We start from the raw sequence: 23,844 nt of genomic DNA on the forward strand, positions 1-23,844 counted from the left end.
AATTTTAGCAACATACACACATACTACAAACAATTCTCATTTTATACAAATTATGTTTTATATATAGAATTCTAAAAAAATCTGCATTCCCCCCAAAACACTTATGTTACCTTTACTGTACTGTGCTCTTTCTCTCTGCTCCTGCCCATTTACTTTACACTTACTCCCACTTCCCATCAGAAAAAAAAAAAATCTCCAAATGAAAGCAGAAGAAAGGATGCAAGACATCTCTTCTAGTGTATCTGAGGTTTGGCTTGATATGTCCAGCACCTAGTGAAGAGATATTTGCCTTATTCAGTCCACCTGCCAGTGATTCTGGCTCTCATGTATCTGTCTTCTATCTGTCTGCCCTTGGGTACTTTGTTTATCCCAATTATTGTCCCCTTCTTCCTCTATGTTAGGTCAGGCCCCCATGTGACTGGCTCTGAATGGAGACCACATTCTTTCTGCCACTCTTCCTTTTTTTTTGTCCAAGGTTCCCACTCTCTCTGCCCCCTTTCTCCACAGACACAGTGGTTCTTTTCCCATTTCTTTGGGTAAATTCACTTTATATCAAAATCAGTTTACTGAGTTCTGTGGGAGGGCCTAAACTTGTGTAAAGCTAGACGTGTGTGTGTGTCTGTGTGTATAGAAAGATGTAGAGTCTCCTTTGTGTGTATTTGTGATATGTTTGAGTCCATGTATATAGACTCCCTTCTTACACCAAAATGAAATCCTTAACCTTTCATCTGGTTTTCTTCCTACATTTGACACCATGAGCAGCAAATAAATGTCTAATTCCTCTCCAATCTAATTTCTCTTCTACCTGGTAATTCTGCACATACAGATGGTTGTTGTATCTCTCCTTCATGCCACTACCCCATCACCTTGTTATTCTTTCCAAGTTAAGCATTCCTAATACCTTTAACATATCCTCATGACATGATTTCAAGTGTCATCAACCTCTCAACCTCTTCTGGCTTCATTTTAGTTTGGAGATTTTCCTCCTAATGAATGATATGGTTCCAACACAGGTTACTGGGACTAGTTCCAATCTTTTGCATTGTCAGGCTCAACTATTGCAGCCTCAGACTCAGACCTTTAGCTTTTCAGTTATATCATTACCCTCCTGGCTGAGATTTTATTGTTTTCCTTGTTCCTCATGATTTTTCAAAAAGTATTGATAGTGGTCACAAGAAAATACCTATATGTTTTTTTTTCCAGTGCTCTGGGAAATCATGTATCAATTTCTAGCCACTTTCAAACTTGAGCATCCTCTTTATCCTCCTCAGAGCAGAATAAGCCTCAGGGAATCTGGGCACAGGTAGGTAAGCTTTTGTCTTATGTTGCTACAAAACAGCCAAGTCACTTAATTCACATAACCTCTGAACTCTCCCACCAATGCTCCTGCCTTTCTAGTTCTGTTTTAAGTGTTCTTTTCTCTGTTAGAATATAAACTCCATCAGAGCTGAGACTATCTTACACACACACACACACAAACACACACACACCGGTGTGCATAAATACTTATGCATGCATGTTTCATATGTGTATGTATATACGGGCATATATATGTGTACATATATATTATTTGTTGCTATGCAAATATAAATAGGTATAAATTATGTAGATATAGATAGCTATAAATACATAGATATAATCTATAGCTATTTACATCTATGTGTGTATATTTTTGCACATCCATTTATTATTTCATTCATCAAGGACAAGATAGGTAGGAAAGTGGACAACAAATGTTTTGATTACACACTTAAAGAGAAAAATAATTTTTTCACACCCTTTGTACTTAAACATTTACTTGTTTGTAAATTATGTACATGTACTACCATGAATATTATTATATTATTAAAACTTACATAAGTGATAAAATGCAGAATAATATTGATTCTGGAAGCAATCGGGAGTCCTTAGAGGTTTGTTTCCTTTTTTTATTTTTAAGTAGAAAGCGATGCAGTCAGAACCACATTTTTGGTTCACACTTTGGCAACTGCATGGGGGATAAAATTGAAAAGGACAACTATTAGAATGCTATTGAAATAGTGTAGGCAAAGGGGATACTCATGGTGGTGGTCTTTTTTTCAGATTGAAAAGGAGAGATAGGAGGAGCAGAAAATGACACCAGTGATGTCAACTTGAGTGAAATGGAAGATGATTGTGCCCTGATAAGTTAGGAAAGTATCAAAAGTGGTAGAATTATGGAAAGAGTTAATATGATGATATCTAAAATGAAAAAATGTGTCTAGTTTATTATTGTTTCTCCTATTCAACTCATTCTGACCCATTTGATTTGAAAAGGGAAGGGAATGTAGGCATCTAATTCAATGTTCGTGGCCTTGAATCTCAGATCAGTTTGGGAAAGATGCCTTCCAAAGGTCAGAAGTGAAAGGGCAGACATGTATGTAATGGGATCTTCTCTATGCCACCCACACACCTGATACCTTTTGTGTAGATGCTGTAGTTACATGAGAACTGCTCTGATCACAGTAGAAAAAATTGAAAATATGGTGCTTTCACAATCCAAGAAGTAAAAGGGATGGGGAAATACATTGAAACAAAGTTAGTTTTTTGGCTATGATAGGAATGAGTACTATGATGACTAATTCAAGAAAGGGTGATATTTCACCCATTTCCACACCTCATGTTGATGATCAAGGATCAACAATTCAGCAATTAGGTGATTTCTTAAGATCTCTTGACCTTTGAGAATTTTTTGAATTATTAGTTAAATTCTTTAAATTGCTTTTTCTTTTAAATTGTAGGTTAAAAATCTTTTGAGTCTGAAGGTAATCTTTTACTATGTGATAGCTAGGTGGAAAACTGGAAGGGCCAGTGGACTTCAAAATCAGGAAGAATTATCTTCATTAATCCAAATCTGTGCCTCAGAGGCTTATTATCTGTGTGACCGTGGATGAAGTGCTTAAGCCTGTTCGCCTCAGTTTCCTCATCTGTAAAATGAACTGCAGAATGAAATAATAAACCACTTCAGTATCTCTGCTAAAAAAAAAAAAAACACTGAAAAGGAATCGTAAAAAGTCAAATAAGGCTGAAATGACTGAACGACGAGAACAACAACAAAACAGTCCATTACTAGAGAGGAGGGAAGCAAAACAGATGGCAAAAGAAGTCATCAGTTATCATTGCAGGCCATGTCCCAGAAATCAGAATGAAGTTCCAAATATAAGGGTATAGAACAAAGCTTAGAGAGAATGCATAAAAGTAAAGGAGGCAGTGTACATAGAATCAATAGGGAATTTGGCTTCAAATTGCCAGATCAGAGATGTACTATGCATATGAGCACAGGAAATCACTTTTTTATGAACCTTTATGTTCTCGTCTTTTTTTATTTATTTTTTGCTTTTTTTTTTGGAGGGGGAAGGAAGGGCGATTGGGGTTAAGTGACTTGCCCAAGGTCACATGGCTAGGTTTTTTTGTGGTAAGTGTCTGAGGTCAGATTTGAACTCAGGTCCTCCCGACTCCAAGGCTGGCACATTATTCACTGTGCCACCTAGCAACCCCAATGTTCTCATCTTTAAAATGGAAATAATATTTATACTACTTACCTCATAAAGTTGTTAGGAACAAATTGTTGTATAAAATTTATAACTCTATAAGAAAGCTAGATACTTTTAATTGTCTTTAGTGCATTCTGAACTGTAGCCTACCTACCACTATTTTTACCCATTAAATTTCAGCTCAATCACCTTCTGCAACTTAAGAAACCTACTTAATGTGAGCGTTCAGTGAAAGTTTAGAACCACATTTAATTAAGGTGAATTAAGAGTCTAAGTGAGAAATAGAACAAGCTTTAGATGATGTTTTGAAAAAGCCTATTAAGAAAAAGATGATGCTTAATGCTAGTCATATTCTTATTGATTTAGTTTGATGAAAGGAAAACATAAAAATGTAGAAAAAATGGAGATTAAACTAAATCCCATATAATCTTTCCAGGAGGATTACTTACATCTGAAGGGGTGTGTGTGTGTTCTTTTCCCCTCATCCCAAGGTAGTACCTTGAAAAATCTGGATTTACCAGAAACAAGGAGAACACACAAATCCTTTAAAATTTATTTAACTTTAAAAAAAAATGATCCATATTTGTTACATGGGAAAAAGGCTCATTCTGAGAAGAAACCCTGGGGCAATATTAATTAGAATCTTGGCCAACATCATATCATTACTTAAGTTTCAAAGTGGAATAAATACAAAATCGTTTGACTTTGTAACAGCAGAAAAGCCAGATGCCACCAACCTAATAAAACTACTGTCTCAATACCATGCCTCAGTATCCTTCCTGTGAAAAAAATGAAAAGTTCTATTTAAACACAATGATATTTTAAACAGATTTTAAAAGAATATATGTGCGTGCATTCACACACACACACACACACACACACATACACATACACACACACTGGATTACTTGCCTGAATGGAATCCTAGAGATATAGCTTAACCCTTTCATTTTATAGACAAAGAAATTGAGGATGATAGGAGAAAGGTATTTATTCAAAGTCACAAAACTCATTTATTAGAGAAACAGTATTAAAATGAAGTCTAATGATTCCCTGTCCAATGAATTATTTTACTTCTGCTTTAATTTGCATTATCATGGAGTTGTAGGGGCCAATTCATTTCCTTTAGCTGCATTTCTTGTAGGATTATTGCCTTCTAGAGTTTTATACTGGCCTTCTCTTAATCTTTTTTCATTTTGATAGATTTTTTTCCAAAACATTCTGGTTTCTCCAATTGCTTTACTGCCCCCTCCTACTGTACTATCTAAATCTCTGAATTACTCACCTTTTTGAAGATTTGAAGGACTTGCTTGAGTTGTTACAAAAGAACAACTCTACTAGAGTTAGAAACTTAAGGTCATGCCTACCAGTTGTTATTTGTAATGCTCTCTTTCTTTTACAATTACAGAAGAAATTTCTATGTGAAATTTCCAAATGGGGGACAGCCATACTCCAGGGTATAGACAGAAAGTATACAACCAGTACCTGTTACCCATAGCCAAAGCCTTTATTGGAAGGGCTTAACATTCTGATTTCTCCATGAAGCATTGGTTGAAGTAGGGTGTTTTACTTTGGGAAGTCAGAGCTGGTGAGTATATCCATAAGGCCATCAAGAAGCAATGTAGTATTGATTTTATTACTGTGATCAGAGCTAAAAACAGCAAAGATGACTAAAAGAGATGGGGGAAGAGGAAGGAAAATGGAAGGTATTTAGCGACAGGGTAAATGCAAGGAGATTGACACTTGAATGTGACATGTAGCAATATCTTGAGCACGGGAATAGCTAGATACAGTAAATCATGTGTGTTTGTGCTAATTGATGCATCAATCAAGACAATATGGCAAAAGCATATTCTGTCAGCCAACAAATATTTATTAAGTATTGAATATGTTGCAAGTTTTGTACTATGTAAGAGGTGGGGATACAAAAAAAGGTAAAAAAGAATAAATTCTCTGTCCTCCAGGAGCTCTTATTTTAATGGAGAATACAACGTGCAAACAGATCTCACTCCCTTTTTGCTCTCTCTCCATGTATGCATGTATATGCTGTGTTACATGCTATTTCATGTCATATCATATATCATATCACACCATATGGCATATATTGTTATGTTATATTCTCTGCCATATCATGTTACATTGTTATTTTATTTTATTTTCTATTATGTGTATATAGAACATGCACACTCATATAGACAGGTACATAGGTAGGTAGATAGATACATAGATAGAGATATATACACATATATGGATGGATGAATGGATGCTGTAAACAGAGGATAATCTCAGTAGGTGAAAAAAGGAAATCCCTCTTGAAGGTGGGAGATTTTATTTTTTAATACACTATGTCTTGTTCATTTGTTGAGCACTTTATTATCAATAGATCATTGTATATCATGAGATACAACTTTTAAATCAAGATGAGAAAGCAAATTGCTTTTTTTTAAAGTTTTTGACAGTTTAATTTATTTTTTAATTTCTTTTAACATTCTTTTTTTTTAATTGTGAGTTTCAAATGCTCTCTCTCTATCCCACATCTTCTACCCCCAATTTAAATGGCAAGCAATATGATATAACTATGTACATGAAAACATACACAAGGTATTTTTCAGATTACCTGTAATTTAAAAAGAAACAAGAAACCTAATGATAGTGAGAATATTGTGCTTCAATTGAGATTTAGAGTTCATCAATACTCTGGAGGTGAATAGTATTTTTCCATCTAGAGTCCTTTGGAATTGTCTTGAATCACTGTATTGATTAGAGTAGCCAAGTCATTCAAAGTTGATCATCATTGTTTACAATGATCTGGTTCTTCTAACTTCACTTTGCAGCAGTTCACATATACCTTGACATTTATTTCCTGAAATCACCCCTGTCATAATTTCTTTTAGCATAATATTACTATATCACAATCATATACCACAACTTGTTCAGCCACCCCCTAACTGACATGCATCAATATCTGATTCTTTGCCACCAAAAAGAACTACTATAAATATTTTTTTAAATATGGGTTCCTTTCAGTCCCCTCCATTATTTCCTATATCTAAGTACAAAGTGATAACTCAACATTTTTCTTTACTCAATAGTGATTTAGATCATTGCTTAATATTACTATAGAGAATTTTGATTTCTTCTTCTGAGAAGTGCCTGTAAATAAAATTTAAACATTTATCAACTGAGGAATGGCTTTTATATATTTGACAATTCCATACTCAGTAAATATTTGAGACATGAGGCCTTTATTGGAGAAAATTATTATTTGATATTTAGATATTACTTCATTGTTTATGCTACCTTTTAGAATAATGCAGTTTCCTCAATTATCTCTTTTAGTTAGGTCTATATGTTTGGTTTTTTGCTTTTGTATTATCTGATATCATGATTGCTACCCTTTCCTTTTTTACTTCAACTGAAGCATATTAGATTCTGAGCAAGATCTTTATTTTACCTCTGCATGTTTTTCTTTCTCAAGTTTGTCTCTTCTAAACAACTTATCTTTTAATTCTCATTTCTAATCTATTCTGCCTCCATTTGAGGAGTGAGTTCATCCCATTCTCAGTTACATTTATTAACTGTTTATTTCTCTCCATTCCATTTTTCAGTTTCTTCATTTCTATCTCTTTTTATCCTCTTCCTCCTCAAAAGCCTATTTTGTTTTGTTGGGAGAGTTCATTTGTGTGCCTGCCCTTAATTCACCATCATCAAACACGGAAAGTTTGTACTGAGCTTGAAGGAAACCTGAAAGTCCAGGAGACTCTGGCACTATCAGATAGTTGGAAAAATATTTTGTTTCAGTGGGGCAAAATTGTAGGCTCCCTTTTTACTTTATTCCTCTGTAGACTGTGGCAGATGATAGAAATGACTCTCCTTCCTGTTTGAAGTCTGAGCCATACCACTACTACCACTGCTACTGCTGGTTACTGAACTTCTTCTCTTAGTGTCCAGGGTTTCCCTACCAGGGAATGCCACTGCTGTGGGCAAAGTCCTCTTCTCACTCCACCCTGGATCTGTGACCTGGGATTGGTAGTGGGAAACAAAACTGACAGTTGGTCGCTCTCCCCATCGCAATGTCCCATGGCAGATCCGGGATTTCCCCAACATAGGTCGGGAACCTCTTTTTGTTTGTGCTGGTGTACAGCCTTTGCTTAGATGCCAGAGTTCCTTATGCTAACCATTTGGTGCTGCCCCATCCCTGCCCTATTGCCTGCAAACCACTTGCTATAGCTTTATGTTGATCTGGGCCAAACAAAGGATTGTGTGACTTTTTATGAATTTCTCCATCAAAATTGACTCTAGTCCATTTTCTAGATCTGCTTAGTGGAGTTTCTCAAGATTTATTCGAACTCATTCTTTTTTTGGACTCTCAGGCCAGTGCTCTAAGCCTTGCACCAGCTAGGTAAGCAAATGAAATTACATATCTGATTATACTTTACACCTGCAAATGCAGATAATATTATATACCTCATAATGCCATTTTTCCCCTTTTGATCCCAATAATTTAGTATTATGTCTGAGACATGATAGGAACTTAATACATGCTAATTTATTAATTGCTTGTCCATTACTTTAATGAAATAATACTGATAATCTAACATCCTCTCCTATAAGACTATAATTTTATAATTGAAATTTGCAATTTCCTTTACATGAGTTTTCATTCTGATATCCTAGGAAGTCAAGTGGTAACTGGATTAGGTGCTATCTAGGATTTTTAATACATTTCTGTAATTGGCTTTAACTGATTAGAACTGTTTAAGAAATTGTGATATACTGTGTTATATACTATGACAGAACATATAATATGTTCCTCTGCTCTTAAATCACATTTCATTTCTTTTTTTATGTTAATAGGTTGTGTTGAAACCATCTTAATTATATAGCATATTATCTTTAATAGTTTTAGTATTTTTTTCCTAAAAGGGCATTATAAAATCTTTTTTCTTAACTAATTTATTGTCCATCTACACACAGATTGTCCATTAAAAAATTGACTATCATTTGTAAAACCAATCATACTGCCTAATACCTCATATCTCTCATGAAGAAATTATTTATTCTATTATCTATTTTCTCCAGTTGATAGTGATACTCCCTCATTATTTGGTATATATTTTGAATATATGCCCTATTTACCTAACTCTATACACCATCCCCTCCTGCTTGTAAACACCTTGAAGACAAAGACACTTAGTTTTTCTCTTTGTATTCTCTAGACATAGCACAGATCCTGACACATGTTTGGCACTCTCAGTTTAATTACATTATGTGTATTGTTATGGTATAGTATTGAAACCCTTGACCTGTTGAATTTTATACTTCTGAACTATATAACCTAAAATGGTTCTCACCATTCTCCCTTATGGCCACTTTTGCACTATGAACATTGAATATTAAAACACATGTTGATTTAAGTTGGAGAATATTAATGGGTTCCTCAAAGAATCCTTTTTCTCCTTTTTTTGGAGGGGGGAATGCAAGGCAATTGGGGTTAAGTGACTTGCCCAAGGTCACACAGCTAGTGTGTCAAATGTCTGAGGCCTAATTTGAACTCAAGTCCTCCTGACTCCAGGTCAAGTGTTCTATTCCCTGGGCCACCTAACTGCCCCCTCCTTTTGTTTTTTAAAGTTGGTATTAGTAAATAAGCCAAAATAATCTTCAACTTTCAAGAATGTGAGATTACTTTCATTTCACAATGAACCTTTGGATGAAAAATTTTAGAAGAAAAATGAAAATTCAGCAGGAAAAAAATCATACACACATACATACACATATATACATATATATGTACATATGCATATATGTATGTGTATACATATATCCTAGTGGGAAATAGATAATAATATTTTTCTATTATCATTTCCACAAAAATGGTTTTAAAACCATTTTCCTAACTAAATCCTGATTAATAAATTAAGTGGCTGGATATCTGGTCCAATTAAATCACTAAAACACAAATGTATTTCGATTCTTAAAAAATATGTGTTCACCACATGAAAAAAAATGAGGTTGGTTAGGCAATAAATATGTTGTATGATTCATACAATGCTGAATAGAATTCTACTTACCTAAATTTTCTAGTAATGAGTTTGTTCAGAATTTTCCCACCTTAGTGCACTTAACTGGACTTCTCTATCATACCTCTAGGAATGATATCCTGAAGGATAACTATCCTGAAAGATAAGTCATCCCACATCAGGACCCTCTTTTCCTTATCTGTCTGTTTAAGGAGAAATAGGAGTATTGGAAACTCTTCCCACCTAGCTATACTCTTCAGGACATCTCTCTCACATGTTATCATCTCTAATCATATTGTAACCTCCTTAAGGCCAAGAGTGTATTCTTAGTGTTTTTTGCACACTGCCTTTAACTTGGTAGTTACTAAACATTTATTGACAGACTAATGGAGAAGAACCAGGTAGATTAGATAAAGGAAAAGAGAACTAGTATCTCTTTTTATTTTTTTAAGAAGAATAAATTTGAATAAGAAAGTCAGTGAAATTAGTTAAGCCACTTGTAAATACACTAAAATTATGGAGAAAAAATGGATATACAATGCTCAATCAGGAGACCATCACTATACATTTAAGAGATCATAATATTTTAGGGTGAAATAAGGAATCAGAATCCGTAATCTTTGTTGCAGGTTTTATTACAAGGATAAGGAAAGTGGTCTGCAGTATGAGTAAATTTTAAAAAGAAGTCAGTGAAACTCAAAGGGATTAAACAAAGTTAAAATTATCTATAGAAACTTTAAAAACCACCAATCACATGTAGCTCCCAGGAGATGATAGAGAAAGAAGGGCAATGGGATCACTGCTCTGCCTGTTGCCACCTCATTAGCACCTTGTTGACACCTTATTACAGTTAGTTTATTGGTCTTTGGAGAGTTCCGAGAAGGTTGAAATTTACTTTAATTTATATGCTTTAGGGCTTTCTCAAATTTTAATTAGGAATTCCAGGTACTTCTGGCATTATTTACAAATGACATTGCCTATGCTAACAAGAAATGGGTCTAGCTATTTATTTATTTCATTTTTGTAATTGTCAAGATTTTTGTGTTTCTGAGAAAAAAAGAAGGAAAAAAAGCCTTTCGTAAAGATAATGGCAACAACAATCCCAATTATGACTGACTGACTCAATTTATTGAACATGAAGCTCCAAAAATCACTAAAATAGGTTGTTATACCTCACTATTTCAATAACTAACATTTATGTAGTGCTTTAACTTCTTTTTTTTTTTTTTGTCTGGTATATTTCATTTGATTCTCATAGTAACCAATTTAGAGATAACACAGATATTATCATGTATATTTTTTTGCAATGAGGAAAGAGTTCAGAAAATTTTAATCACTGATCATTTTCATAGCATTTAAACAAAGACCTCTCATGATATGCCAGTCCATTAAAATCTCTATATCTTTCTATTATACCACAACACCACTATAAAGTTTTCAACTAAATATTACAAAAAGTGCTATGGAAAATTTCTTTTAATGGAGAGCTATATATTACAAATACAGTGACAATCTGTTTTTATCTTTACTTCAAAGGAAAAATAATGCATGTAAATACATTGGGCATCAAAACTGATTTAAAATACTTTAAGTTGTTTGAGGTGAGTACAAGTCTGGATTCTAGATAAATGCTTTGATACTCCCTATTTCAAATTTTATAAAACCTTTCTTTTTGTTGCAGAAACTTAGTTTCAAATAATTTTGCTATGTTGTAATCTATTCATATGTAAAATCTATTCATGATAATCCATTTAAATATCAAACCTATAGAAACACATATAAAGCACATGTGTACATATACACATGTAGATGCATTAGTGGACATCTATTATCTAAATCTACATATGTATATATAGGTGCATTGTATGCATGTATACATGTCCATTATACAGAAACCATGACTACATGCTCATTCATCAGGAAGAGTACAGAAATAAATGCATACATTTCCTTTACTGTCTCCATCTCTGCCTCACTGTAATGTAATACCAAGCAAAGGCAACTTCCCAGGTTCAAAATACCAGCATAGGTGCTCTCTATTTTATTCAGTAACAAACCCAGAACAGAGAAGATCAAAACATGACATCATTCAAAATACAGCATTTACTAAGTGTGATTAAATCATCTCCAAGGCCTACCCCACCCCAGGACTTTCCAATCATTCAATCAATTACAAAGTCTCTGTTCCAAATACTTCTCCACCCCTAGGCTATACCTTAATTAAGTCCACCACAAAGCCCCTCTTCTCAAATGGAGATTAGTTTCCAAACATAAGTAAAATACATTCATTTGCTCAACCATAGAACACAAAAAGGTCAAAAGTTCCCCACCCCTGGATCACAATTGAATCTACCCCAGAGTTACATCAAGTTTAAACACAGCACTTAATACCCAAATGGAGGTCTTTTCTTCATCTTGACACGAGGCAAGTTCTCAGCAATCTTAGTTCCTGGGGAGACAAGGCTTAGCAAGGCCATAAGATACATTGCCAGTCCCTTCATGAATTTATCCTCTGTCTGTAGAACAGTCCTAGAACCCCTGAACACATTAGCAAAGCCCTCTCCCAGGATTTCTGTAAACATACAACAAGAAAATCCTTCTTCAGGGCTTCTAAACCAACAGAAAGGCTCCCAGACCCCTGCAACAACAGCACTGTCCTTCACCAGTGGACAGTATTCATTCTGTCTGCCGGACAGTCTCCAGACCCCTGCAACAACAGTACTGTCCCTCACCAGTGGACAGTATTCACTCTCAGTACTGTCCCTCACCAGTGGACAGTATTCACTCTCTGTCTGCAGGACAGTCTCAGGCCTTCTTAACCAAATGCCAGGTTCCAGGACTTCTTCAACAGGACAGTCTTTCACCAGTGGACAAATCTGGCAAAATAACATCAAAACAGACAGACAAAGTACCAGCAAAACAGCCATGTCTCCTCAGTCCTTGGCAGCTCAGGGGGCAGGTCTCAAAAGTCCAGGGCAATTCAAAGCGGCCACCAGCAATCTCTTAGTCTCTCCCTCTACACGAGGTGCTGCTTCCAAAAAGAACTTCCGCCTCTCTCTTGTCTCTCCAAATCTACGTCACCAGCTCCTCCCAGTCAGGACTTTCTTTTCACATCAAAAAGTCCATCCCACAGGTGGGATTAACAAGCTCTGGGTTTTAATACAATCAATTTGAAAACCAAGCCAATACAGGGGAATCTTTAATTGCCATTACTATCACACTCACCCAGGTAAATAAAGCTATACACATATGTATTTACTCCCAAATATAGTCTAGATACCTGCTGATTTAAAAATGTAAGGATTTTTTTCCATTATACATTTAGTTCAATAAAGGGATGTGAGCCAGTGAAAATGGCACCTGCATTTATTCCTTCCAGAAATCACAAAGCTGGGAGTATATTAGAATCATATGATTTAAAAAGGTCATAATTGTTAGAAATTATATTGAGGTTTACTTATACTTTATGACATCTATAACAAGGGCTCATATATCCTCCACTTGAAGAGCATCCATGTTAGGAGAACCACTACTTCCTGAAAAAGCAGATCACATTTTTTGATGGTTTTCCAGGTAAGTTTTTCCATATATCAAGTCAAACATCTGCCAGTCTGCAACTCCTACCTAGGATTCCTAATTCTTTCCCCAGGGGTTCATAAAAATCAACACCCTCTTCCACTTTACAGCTCTTTGAATTTTTGAAAACTCTTTCTACAACCTTTCATACATAAGTATTGCTTTTTTTTCCAGTATAAATATCTAAACCTCCTTCAGCTGATCTTCATTTGGCATAGATGCTACTGTCCTCCATATCCTAGTGAATTTTCTTTGGATATATTCCAGTTGATCAGTTCCTTTCTTGAAATATCATTCCCCAAAATAAAAAACTATATTCCTGATTACTCTGACCTGGGTAAAGTATAGCAAGACCATCACCTCTATTCGTTAAAGCAACCAATATCATTCCAATCTTCCTGAAATCCCAGGGTTTATGGGGTTGTTGGGCATATGAAAGGATTGGGGCAATGAAAATGAAAGGGTAGGGAAATGACAAAGCACCCAGCAAATTATATGCAGAGAATATAATATGAAGTGATGCTTTGGATTTTTATGGTTGCTATATCTGAAAGCCATCTTTAAAAAGCTATGGGCACAAATAATTTAAACTTCTTTTAGGTGCTACAGTAGAAAAATACTGGCATTAGAGGTCAGGAAGCTTAAATTCTATTTATTATAGAAAAAAAATACCTGATTTTCAGTCAGACACTTAATTTGTAGTCAGAGGATCTCTATTGGAATTCTGACTGTACTACATGTGCAGCCTTAGGGAAATTACTTATCATCTCATAGACTTAGTTTCCACTTTTTTAAAATGAGGGGAGGTGAATATAATGAACCCAACACTATTTCCTTCTAAAACAATGACTCCATTATTTTTCCACTCTTTTTAATTTTTTTTTCTTTTAAACATATTTAGTATTTTATTTTCCCAGTTGCATGCAAAACCAATTTTTAACTTTCATTTTGAAAACTTTGAGTTCCAAATTCTCTCTCTTCCTCCCTCCCCAAGCCATCCCCATTAAGTGGGCAAGCAATTCTACATAGAATTATAAATGTGTAGTCATGAAAAACATTTCCATAATAGTTATATTGTGAAAGAAAACAAACAAGGGGTGGGGAACCACCAGTCTCAAGGCCACATATAGCTTTCTAGGTCTTCAAGTGTGGCCCTTTGACTGAGTCCAAACTTCATAGAGCAAATCTCTCTGGGGGCAAATTAGGCTGTCTTCAAAGGCTGTCTTTAAGGAACTAGGGGGCCGCATGTAGCCTGAAGGACATAGGTTCTCAACCCATGCCATAGCCCAACAAAAATGCCTCAAGAAAAAGAAAGAAATTTTTAAAAAGTATGCTTCAATCTTTATTGAGACACCATTAGTTCTTTTTCTGGGACTGATAACATTTTCATCATAACTCCTTCAGTGTTGTTTTAGATTATCACATTGCTCACAACTTATCATCTTGCAATGTTGCTGTTACTTTGTATACAGTACATTTCACTTAGTACAAGCTCATATAAATCTTTCCAAATTTTTCTGAGAGCAACTTGATCACCATTTATAACAGCACAATAGTATTCCATCATAATCATTTACAATGATTTGTTCAGTCATTCACCATGTGATGGGCATTCCCTCAATTTCCAATTCTGTGTCACCAGAAAAGAGCTGTTATAAATATTTTTATACATATATGTCCTTTTCCTTTTTTAAAAACTTTCTTTTGGGATACAGATCTAGTAGTGGTATTTCTGGCTCAAAGGGTATGCATGGTTTAATAACTGTTTGGGCATAAGTGCAAACTGCTCTATAGAATCGTTGAATCAATTCACAACTCCACTAATACTGCATCCATGTCTCATTTTTCCCACAGCACCTCCAATCCATGTGATTTTCCTTCCTTGTTCTTTTAGTGAATCTAGTAGGTATGAAATAGTACCTCAGAATTGTTTTAATTTGCAGTTCTCCAATCAATAGTTAGTTTGAGCATTTTTTAAACAGCTATAGATAACTTTCATTACAATCTACCAATCACCTATTGAAGGAGATCCGGTAATGAAAACTTCCAGGAATATTATAATCAACTTCCAGAGCTCCCAGGTAAAAGAGAATATATTGCAAGCAGCCAGGAAGAAGCAATTAAAGTCCTGTGGAGCCAGTCATGATAATTATATTTAGTAGTTTCTACATTATAGTATCAGAAGGATAAAGTATTCTTGAGAACAAAGGAGCTAGGAATACAACAATAATTAAAACTCTGATTTAGCTGAGTCCAGGGACATAAGTAATGTTGAGTGCAAACAGCTTGACAGCCTGGATCTTTTTTCTAATGTAACTCCAGCCAAGTTCTATCTAAGAGAAGGAGTCACTTCAATAATCAAAGAGAAGTAGGTTTCCAAGCTGTACTTTGGACTAGGACTAACACTTAACCCTTTCCTAGGTCATGAAAGAGAACTGTGCAACATCATTGGGAATATAGACCCAAGTAATTGAATTCATTCTGGTTACTATTTGGCACCAAGAAAAATTTTAGTTTATCTACAAAAACTGGAATTTAAGGTCACCAGATTGGTAATTCAATTGTTTTTATTTCAAATTTCAAAATTAAGACCATGCTTGTTACTGGTAAACAGTTGTATCATCTATGTTGCATGAGAAGCATCTTCTCTTAAAGTCTTGAAGTAGATCTGAAATTTTAAAGGAATGAACACCTAAGAAAAGTTTACTTGAGCAAAAGGTCAAAAAGAAATTCACTAAGATTCTCCTCCCCATAGTCCTACCTCTGAAAAGGCTAGGTTATGGTGCCTTCTCACTGTGATCCAGCTCTGACCAGACTAGTGCCACAGTGACAAGTTACAACTGCTAAGATTTTTTTCCCTGTTGTCCCAGTTCTTCTTAGCTGTGGCTACAGAGCCCTCCCATTGTCATCCAGCTCTGACAGAGCTGAGGAGACAGTAAGACATTAGAACCATTAAGATTTTTCCCCTGTTGTCCTGGCTATAACTGAGCTAGGGCTGCAGTGAAGTTAATTTGAGTTAACCTCCTCCAAAAAGAAAAAGGAGGAAAGGTACAGTAGCTACCTCAGAACTACACAGGCTTGTCATCTGCATACCTGAAAGGTTAAATCCCTGGAATAGAACATATTTTTTAATGACATGGGAACAGTTAGACAAGGGAAAAGAAGCTTGTGAAACAAAGGTACAAACATAAGTTAATCATTATCCCATATACTAAGCCTGGGATACATCTGAGCTACTAAAGTGTGTGTTAGAACTGAGCTATTCAGCCTAAAATTATATTCTTTCCAAAGCCTAAATAGTTCAGTAAAAGGGTACTTGGCCTAGCTCACACTAGCAACAGCCTTAGATCCCCAGGTACCCTGAAGCCTACCCCTCTAAGTCTACAGGCTACAATCTCCTGGCACTCCCCAGTTGAGCAGTACCCTTTCGAACACCCCCATAGCCAGGGTCTGCTACTGTGGGGAGATGAGAAAAAGAGAGGAGAAAATGATTTCAGAGGTCAACTAGGCTCTTCACTTTGTATAATCAATCATTCTTACATGTAATTTGGAAATAAACTGTATACTTTAAAACCTGAGTGAGGAGAAAAATTGTGTAACACCAGCAGTGTTACTTTAACCCTGACTTTTAATGTGTATATCTGCTATTTAGAAAAAAAAAAAAAACTTGTAAGATTGTTAACTGAGCTATTTTGGGCTATTGTTTTAATCCTAAAACCTAAAACTGTTAATTGATTACTGTATGTGGAAAGGAGAAAACTGGATGAAAACTTGTCTGATTAGTTCTGCCCATTCAGAGCAGTCTCTCTTGCTTAAAATTCATATAAATTTTCCTTATGTTGTAAAACTGTCAAATCCCCTAGAAACTATCTCTATTAGGCAAGGTCGATTAAGCCCGAGAAAGGAATTTGTTTAGTCGTGTAAGTTTTAAATGAACCTAACTTGCTAAGAAGTTGCAAAGATTAAAAAGGATTTTTTTAATTGGCTTTCATATTTAAGAAGGAAAGATGATAAATGGAATTAGATCTGATACATTTTCATTACTTATTGCAGCCCCATGAGAATAGAAATAATTATAACTGGCTCTGAGCTATGATTGGTGAAGCTTGTTGTTTAAGGTAAAGAGAACTTGGGACCATAACTAAATTTTATTTTGAGTCTGAATTTGGGTATAATTGTCTGCATTAAATCAGTGTCTGAGAGAAAATGCCACTAGTACTCATAGGAATATGATCCTCTACTGTCAACAGGTGGAAATCTACATTTGGTAAAGGCCGAAGGGACAATATTAGCCTCTGTCTGGGATGGGATCCCTCCTGGCTCAGTTTACCCATGAGGTTCCTTTGGAAAGGAATGTTTCCCACATATTCCTGAGTCTAACTATGAGATGGAACAGATGTTGCATGAGATGGAATATCTGTAACTGTACCTGAATTTACACAGAGCCAAGGATGTTTTCTCCTGGCATAATTGGAATGTCACATGTCCCTGATTTTTTTTTCCCTCTATAGCAGGTTTCTATGCTCAGAGAAAGTAATCAGTAAAAGATATGATCTCTTTTATGTTAGCTTATTGGAAAATCTAATATTATTTTTCATCTAGAATTAGAATATGTACAGAAAGTTATGCAAACTGTTTAAGATCATTTTAAAATTTTTCAACTAACTTCCTTCATAAAAATTTAGTGATCATTTATAAATCTTGAAACTGTTTTGAAGAGGAAAAATATTTTAGAAGAAAATTTTAAAATCTTTTGTGTGATTTTAAGAGATCCACTAAAATCCCCACCTTCAAGACATGATTGCTGAATTGATGTAACAAATTGTAAAGCAGAAAAGAACTTGCTGTTTGATCCATTATCTAAGCAAGTGTTAACATTTGTAACTGAAGATTATGTGTAAAATTCATTCCCCTTTTTGATATTCTGTTTGGTACCCCACCTCCTATCGTACTTTGGGTGATGGATGCTGTTATGTATGACTGTTAATGATTTACTTCTCAAGTCTCTCCAAGCTATCTGAGATATCCAGGACACAGTCAGAGCAGTGTACCAGACCACTCTGCTGTTAAGGTGGCCAGAAGAAAAGCCTGAATCCACCACTCTGGTGATTTACAACTGAAGTTTAAGAGACTGTCCTAATGCTCCTACCCCTAGCATTCCTTCCTTTGGCCAGTTCTAACTCCTATACTCCCACCTTGTATCCTTGGATTCTTACAGAGAAAAAGGATCCAGGCTGTAAAGCTGTTTGCCCTCTGCACTATGTACGTCCCCAGACTCAGTTGAGTCTGAGTTTCAATTATGATCAATAAAACGGGGGAGTTAAGTACCCATCAGAAATTATACACCAAAGCCCCCTAAACCTGCCAGAAGGGGCCCCTACCAGGGTCCTTGGAAAGCAGCTAATAGGTCATAATAGTGAGGAAACTTTTACCTATGTTGCCAGAAACATACCTCAGATAAAAGTCTGTTCTTGTTAGAAATATACAAGTCTGTCCTTGTTTTTGCTAGGCAATCAAGGCTTCACTAGAAAAGGCATTACACACCCTTGGAACCATATTTTGTTGTTAGTAACACCTCATTCTATAAAAGTTTGCTCTGCATCAGGCTCAAGGCTCTCTTCCCTGCTGGGGAGGCAGTCACCGGCCAGTTAATAAACACTCCTATTGGGGCGGCCAGGTGGCTCAACGAGTAAGAGCACTGGCTCCAGTGTTAGGATGACCTGGAGATCAAATCTGGGCTCAGATACTCAGCACCACACACAGAAATAACTAGCCGTGTAACTGTGAGGAAGTTACTTGACCCCGATTGCATTAAAAAAATAAATAAAATAAACACTCCTATCAAATAATAATTTGCTTGGTTGTAATGTCCATTCCATTTGTCAGTTTCACTTTCATATATTTTACACTCTGGTACTAGGATATCAGGATTGTTTTCCTTGATAATTTCTTGAAAGATGATGTCCAGTTTCTTTTTATTATGGCTTCCAGGTAGTCCAATAATTTTCAAATAATCTGTCCTGGATCTATTTGCCAAGTTAGTTCTTTCTCAAATGAGTTATTTCATATTGACTTCTATTTTTTTTTCATTCTTTTGGGCTGTTTCTTTTTTTCTTGGTATCTCATAAAGTCATTAGCTTCCATTTGCTCAAATCTAATTTTTAAGGAATTACTTTCTTCACTGAGCTTTTATATCTCCTTTTCCATTCGGCCAATTCTACTTTTTTAGACATTCTTCTCCTTATTGACTTGTTGGTGGTCTTTTAGCTTTGGCCTAGTCTGTTTTCTAAGGTACTATTTTCTTCAGTATTTTTTGTGTGTCTCCTTTAGCAATCTGTTGACTTGGTTTTCATGATTCTCTTGCATGACTCTCATTTCTCTTTCCAAAAATTCCTCTAAATTTCTTACTTAATTTTCAAAATCTTTTTTGAGCTCCTTCATGGCCTGAGATCAATTTATATTTTGTTTAGAGGCATTGGATGTAAGAGCTTTGACTTTGTGGTCTTCTTCTGAGTCTGTATATTGAGCTTCTTTGTAACCATAGTAATTTTATATGGTCAGAATGTTTTCTGTTTGCTCATTTTCCCAGTCTGATATCTCACTTTTTGCTCTTTGTTAAGGTAAGGCTCTGCCTTAAGGTGGAGGATGCATGGTGCCAAGCTTCATGGATTTAATGCAGCTATTTTCAAAAATACTTCTAGGGACCTGTAAGTTTTCAGTTCTACCAAGGTGGTATGATCTAAAAAAAGGTGCATTTACTGCTCCTCTGGACTATGTTCTGGTCTATGAGCAACCACAAGAATTCTTTTCTGAGATCTGTGAAGAGGGTCCCCTCTCAATTGGGGCTGCAAGCTCTGGTTTACCTCCTTGTACTGGTTATGCCATCCAGGACTATGACCTAGATCTAAGTATGGGCAAAACAACAGAAACCTGACTCAGTGCTAGCAAAGGTACTCCTTATCTTTCTGACCAATTTTTAAGTCTCTCTATTGTATGTGGTTTGAGAGCTCCAAAAGAAGTTGTTGACACTACTGGTTCACTCATTCCCCAGGCCTGCTGCTGTTTAGCTGTGGCCACTGCTATGCTGGCCTGTCCTGTCCTGTACTGTGCTCCAATCTCACCTAGGCGTGACAGATCTTTCCTACTAACTTTCCAAGTTGTCTTTGCAGTCTGTGGGTTGAGAGGTGTGGAAACCTCCACTGCTGCCAGTGATTCAGTCACTCAAAGACCAGCTCCTCGTTTGCTGTGGCAAGATCTTCCCTGGTACAGCCTGCACTAGAATATACTCCTTTCTCAACCTGATATAACAGACCTTTCCTACTATCCCTCAAAGTTATATTAACTTGGAAAGTTATTTCACTCCTTTTTGTGGTTTTTGCCTGTCTGGAATCTGTTTCATGTAATTATTTAAAGGTGTTTGGAGACATTTCTGAGAGAGATCAGGACAGTTCCTGTTTTTTCCCCTATCATCTTCCCCCATCAGTTTGTCAGCTATGCCTCCATTTCTCCATTATTTTTTTTTTTCCTTTTGGGATCTCTTTCAAGAGACAATCATTTAATTATTTCTATTTTGCCCTCTGCTTCTAGGATATCAGGGCACTTTTCCTTGATAATTTCTTCAAAGTTGATGTCTAGGCCCTTTGATCATGGTTTTCAGATTATCCAATAATTTTTAAATTATCTCTCCTGGATCTATTTGCCAGGTCAGTGGTTTTTATAATGAGATATTTCACATTGTCTTCTATTTTTTGACTCTTTTGGATTTCTTTCATAGTATCTTGATTTCTCATAAAGTAGTTAGCTTCCATTTGCTCCAATCTAATTTTGACAGAATTATTTCTTTCATGAGCTTTAGAAATTCTTTTTCCATCTGGCCAATTCTGCCTTATAAGGCATTCTTCTTCTCATTTGATTTTTGAATATCTTTTGCCTTTTGAGTTAAGTCAGGCTATTGACTCATTTTTTCATTATTTTCTTGCAGCATTCTCTTTTCTCTCCCCTATTTTTCCTCTACATTTTTACTTGATTTTCAAAATTCTTCCTGAGTTCCTCCAAGTCCTGTGACTAATTCATTTTTTTCTTGGAGTCTTTTGATGCAGGAATTTTGACTTTATTCTCTTCTTCTGGTTCTATGGTTTGTCAGTCAATTATTTGACTATTGAGTTCTTTGCCAAGATAGAACTCTGCTTTCAAAGTAGGGAGAGTTCTGTGTCCCAAATTTCTGGGATTTTGTGCATCTGTTGTCAGAGCTTCTTCCAGACACCTGCCTCAGAACTGTGATGAGGATATTCTCTCCATAGCTTCAACAAGCTCTGCCATGACAGTGATGTTCACTCCAGGACCACCACCCAAGACTTGGACCCAGATTCAAGCAGGGCAAAGTGAGAGAATCTTTCTTCAGCACCAGTAGAGAGATTCTTGCAAATGCCCTCTGGACAGTCACTTTATTCTCCTAAGATCTGCAGACCTGGAGCCAAAAACAGAAGCAGAGGACGCAGTTGCAGCCACCTGTCACCTGTGTTGACCCAGGGGCAGGGGCCAGAGTGTGCTCTTCTCTCACCCAGTTCTAACAAAGTTCCCTACTAACCTTTTACTTTCTCTTTCATGTTTATGGGTTGAGAAGTCTGGAAATCTCCAAAGCTTCCAGGGATTCACTCGCTTGAAGTCTGCTATGGCCAGACTGCGCCACTCACTGGTCTTGGCACATATGGCTCATGTAGGACAGTGCTCAACTACCAGCCTGGTGTGATAGACCCTTCCTTTTTTCCTTCCAGGTTGCCGTCAGCATGAGATTCATTTCTCTCTGTCATTTTCTCTGTCATTTTGTGGATTCTATAGCTCTAAAATTTGTTTAGAGTTTTATTTTACAGATATTAGAGGTAGTTGGAGTGGGACCTCAAGAAAGTTCCTAATTTTACTCTGCCATCTTGACTCCACCCATCTCTCTGTTTTTTACTGATTAATTTTATTACCATAAGACATTTTCCCTCTAATAAAAGTGTTTATGACATCTCAATTGACTCATTTTCAAATAAGGATGCTAAATTGAATATCCTATATGATATTTTGTAAGAATGCTGCAAATAGTTTGGAGTTAGGGAGTTTGAATCCAGGCTATGAAAAATATTTATAATGACCTTGGGCAGTAGTTTAAGAACATTGAGACTCTGACTTATCATTAGAAAATAATGACTGAAATACATAGTTTCGTTAATAGTACTATTGTGAGGATATAATGAGACTGCTGTGTAATCTTTAAAATGTCCTTTTTTATGGAGAAATATTATGTAGGGTTGCTAGGTAATGCAGTGAGTCAGGAGGACCTGAGTTCAAATCCAGTTTCAGATATTAACTCTTACTTGCTGTGTGACCTTGGGCAAGTCACTTAACCCCAATTGAATTGCCTTTCCCCCTACAAAGAAAAAAAAGACCAAAAAAAAGAAATATTACAATTATTTTTCTGTCAGAAATAAAGTCTTATTGTTGACTCTGCTATATATAGTCTTTTGGTAGAAAAGAGAACCATCATAAAGATCAAAATTTCTCATAAATCATTTAATTCAAAACATTCATTTTAATTAAAGCTGAGAAGACTGAGGACTAAAGTTTGAGTAACTTATCCAAATTCCACTAGTAAATACCAGTGGGGATATTCAAATTGAGGTCCACTGATGACAATGTAGGATTCTTAAACACATTATTTTGAATATGCATATATATCATTGGATTTGGTTAAAAGGCACAAATATTGAAAGTTATTGAGTAATAGATCTCAACCAAAATCAGTCCATGTCACAATTTTTGTAGCTCCCAATGACTCCTACAAACAAAAACTGCCCTCCTAAAATGAAAGGAGACATAGGAAAAGTGTTTGCATGTAATTAACACGAATGAATGAACTTGTCTCTCATGTTTATCAATGATTTTCATGGATAGATTCATAACAGGATATCATTTTCAGGCATATTCACCTAGAAGGACTTTTATTTAATGGCAACACTATGTGAAGCCATGATGATTTTCCTAATAGTCCAGAAAACAGTAATTCATTTTTGAATTAGCTGGCTTCCTGTCAATGTCTTATGCATAGAAAAAGAATGTGATAAACAATTTGACTGAGTATTAGTAAAATAGGAGAGATGTCCAGAAAGATTTGGCTAAAAATTGGGGTTCTTGGAAGGATTCCAAGAAGTACTCTTGATGCTGATTAATATTATAATTTCTCAGGTTAAAGTACCACCTCATGAATACCCATGAAGCATTTTATTAGTTGTCTACAAATACCTAAAATTTTATCTTCCAGGCATTTTCATTAGTGGTACAAAGAAAGAAAGATGAAAGTTTTATTGATCAGGCTTTGACAATGCCACCTCAAAGCCAAACTTCAGAGGACTAAATTAGAATCCTGCATCTGCTATTTAACACTTATGACCTTAGGTATTCCATTGCTCTGTTAAAAAATCCTGGGAGGAGTAATGGTGCTGGCATAATATTGGAGAGCTGTGGGACTCTAACTTGCCTAAACATCAAAGACAACAAAAGCATCAAGGTCTACCCTTGAACCTGCAAGAGGTGGAAGAGGAAAAGGGGAAAACAATTTGAATCAGCTTTGCAAGCAATATTAAAGCAGAGATCTATCTTCTCACACAGAGTTTATATACAGACAAACTGATCAGGAGCTGCTCCTGAAGAGAGAGAGAGAGAGAGAGAGAGAGAGAGAGAGAGAGAGAGAGAGA

At 35.9% G+C, this 23,844-nt stretch overlaps 1 pseudogene; it reads left to right on the forward strand.

The window, feature by feature from the left end:
- The first annotated feature begins 3,048 nt into the window (after positions 1 to 3,048).
- The window catches only part of LOC138159544 (spliceosome-associated protein CWC15 homolog pseudogene), a 21,348-nt pseudogene continuing 552 nt past the window's right edge, over positions 3,049 to 23,844 (forward strand).

This window comes from Petaurus breviceps, unplaced genomic scaffold, assembly GCF_028583685.1.
Source record: "Petaurus breviceps papuanus isolate PSGF00001 unplaced genomic scaffold, PetGlider_PUasm1.0 176, whole genome shotgun sequence".
Taxonomy (NCBI): domain Eukaryota; kingdom Metazoa; phylum Chordata; class Mammalia; order Diprotodontia; family Petauridae; genus Petaurus; species Petaurus breviceps.